Source organism: Leopardus geoffroyi, chromosome D1 (genome assembly GCF_018350155.1).
Source record: "Leopardus geoffroyi isolate Oge1 chromosome D1, O.geoffroyi_Oge1_pat1.0, whole genome shotgun sequence".
NCBI lineage: Eukaryota > Metazoa > Chordata > Mammalia > Carnivora > Felidae > Leopardus > Leopardus geoffroyi.
Genome location: NC_059329.1, coordinates 43,273,220 through 43,276,524, shown reverse-complemented (window position 1 = coordinate 43,276,524; position 3,305 = coordinate 43,273,220).

Below are 3,305 nucleotides of genomic sequence, written 5' to 3'. Positions count from 1 at the left end.
TGAATTCAATACAAATGTAGACAAAAATCTTGAAATCTTTATTGTACACATATATGTAAAAAAAAATTGTGGGAGGGGTGCCTGGATGGCTCAGTTGGTTAAGTGTCCAACTCTTTTTTTTTTTTTTTTTTCAACGTTTTTATTTATTTTTGGGACAGAGAGAGACAGAGCATGAACGGGGGAGGGGCAGAGAGAGAGGGAGACACAGAATCGGAAACAGGCTCCAGGCTCCGAGCCATCAGCCCAGAGCCTGACGCGGGGCTCGAACTCCAGGACCGCGAGATCGTGACCTGGCTGAAGTCGGACGCTTAGCCGACTGCGCCACCCAGGCGCCCCAAGTGTCCAACTCTTGATTTGAGCTCAGGTCATAATCTCATGATTCATGAGATCGAGCCCTGCATTAGGCTCTGTGCTGACAGTGTGGAGCCTGCTTGGGATACTCTTTCTCCCTCTCTCTTTCTGCCCCTCTGCCTCCCCTGCTCACTCTCACTCTCTCAAAAATAAATACATAAACTTTTTTAAAAAATTCATTTACTGTGCTTGAGAAGAATTGTTGTGCCCTCCATAGATGCATTCTCGAAAAATTACTTTTTTATAAAAGCTTTTAGTAGACAGAAATGAAAGATAAACATTCTTAGGGCTTTGTTGCAGTAGTAAATCAAGAACTTGGTTTGCAAAGAGAAGAGCTTCATTATATCAATTTGGTCTTTGTATTAATATATTTTAGTGAAGTTGAATATCCATATAAATTAACTGACTAATGCTTATTACTTACCTCTGTGTAATTTTAAGCTTGATAATTATTTAAGATGAGAGTGTAGTGAACTGACATTTTCAGGAAGTTCTGTGAAAATAGGGTGCCATTCCTAATACACTCAAAATAATCACTCACTAAAATCATGTGTGATGCATTAATATGATTTGGTCTGTGATGCTATTAGGTACTTCTAGGCACAATGAAGTCTGATTATCACTGAGCCAGAGCACAAGGAGGGAGAAAACAAACTACATGTGGGGATGTCTCATCATTATCCAAGCCTTCCAACTTTGAGGTGAGTAAGGGATGTGTGGAGAATTTTATAGTATTGGTTCTCAAACTTGCTCAAATGTTGGAATCATCTGAGGACTCCTGGGAATGGTAATGCCAGAGTTTCTCTCTGAGAATTTTTGGTAAGTTGTTCTGGGTTATAATCTTAAATTGGGGAGTTTCAGGATCTCCCCAGATGCATCTAATTTGTAGTCAAGCTTAAGAACTACTACTCTAAACCAATACTGTTCAAACCAATACTTGACTCTACATTGAAATCACCTGAAGACCTTTAAAGAGTGCCACTATCTGAGCAGCACCCCAGAGATTTAAAATCTATCCAGGTGATTCTAATGTGTAGTTGAGTTTGACAGCGATTGCTTGAATTAAACCTAAAGTGTTCTTCTTTTCTCATATGCACAGTTCATCATTCCACACTGTTTTTAAAATTAGATTACTCAGGGGGCGCCTGGGTGGCGCAGTCGGTTAAGTGTCCGACTTCAGCCAGGTCACGATCTCGCGGTCCGTGAGTTCGAGCCCCACGTCAGGCTCTGGGCTGATGGCTCAGAGCCTGGAGCCTGTTTCCGATTCTGTGTCTCCCTCTCTCTCTCTGCCCCTCCCCCGTTCATGCTCTGTCTCTCTCTGTCCCAAAAATAAATAAACGTTGAAAAAAAAAATAAAATAAAATAAAATTAGATTACTCAAAACTTCATATAGAAGAAAAAAAGGTTACAGGTGAAAATGGAAACAGTTCCATGCTGACATATATATGACATGGGCTGCCATGATATTTTATTTCTTTGATTAAGTGTCAAAAAATTTTTGTAAGAATTTATTTATTAATTTACATCCAATTTAGTTAGCATATAGTGCTACAATGATTTCAGGAGTAGATTCCTTAATGCCCCTTACACATTTAGCCCATCCCCCCTCCCACATCTGCTCCAGCAACCCTCTGTTTGTTCTCTGTATTTAAGAGTCTCTTATGTTTTGTCCCCCTCCCTGTTTTTATATTATTTTTGCTTCCCTTCCCTTATGTTGATCTGTTTTGTCTCTTAAAGTCCTCATATGAGTGAAGTCATATGATATTTGTCTTTTTCTGACTAATTTCGCTTAGCATAACACCCTCTAGTTAATTCCACATAGTTGCAAATTGCAAGATTTCATTCTTTTTTATTGCCAAGTAATACTCCATTGTATACATATACCACATCTTCTTTATCCATTATCCATCGATGGACATATGGGCTCTTTCCATACTTTTGTTATTGTTGATAGTGCTGCTATAAACATTGGGGTGCATGTGCCCCTTTGAAACAGCACACCTGTATCCCTTGGGTAAATACCTAGTAGTACAATTGCTGGGTCACAGAGTAGTTATATTTTCAACTTTTTGAGGAACCTCCATACTGTTTTCCAGAGTGGCTGCACCAGTTTGCATTCCCACCAGCAGTGCAAAAGAGATCCTCTTTTTCTGCATCCCCGCCAGCATCTGTTGTTGCCTGAGTTCTTAGTATTAGCCATTCTGACAGGTGTGAGGTGGTATCTCATTGTGGTTTCAATTTGTATTTCCCTGATAATGAGTGATGTGGAGCATTTTTTCGTGTGTCAGTTGGCCATCTGGATGTCTGCTTTGGAGAAGTGTCTATTCATGTCTTTTGCCCATTTCTTCACTGGATTATTTGTCTTTTGGGTGTTGAGTTTGGTAAGTTCTTTATAGATTTTGGATACTAACCCTTTATCTGATATGTCGTTTGCAAATATCTTCTCCCATTCTGTCAGTTGCCTTTTAGTTTTGCTGATTGTTTCCTTCACTGTGCAGAAGCTTTTTATTTTGATGAGGTCCCAATAGTTCATTTTTGCTTTTGTTTCCCTGGCCTCTGGAAACATATTGAGTAAGAAATTGCTGCAGCCAATGTCAAAGAGGTTTTTTCCTGCTTTCTCCTTGAGGATTTTGATGGCTACCTGTCTTACACTGAGGTCTTTCATCCATTTTGAGTTTCTTTTTGTGTATGGTGTAAGAAAGTGGTCCAGGTTGATTCTTCTGCCTGTTGCTGTCCAGTTTTCCCAGCACCACTTGTCTTTATTATGTTGGATATTCTTCTTTATTTCCAATTTTAAATACAGTTTTAAGACATTGCATTTTCCACTTAACGATACAGTGCTTATAAAGTGCAATGTTGTATTTCCTTTTCTTGTGCACATATTCCATATTCAAGTATCAAGAATGCCCAGTTTATTAACTATATCAGCTCAACTTCACTGCCATAGGATTTGT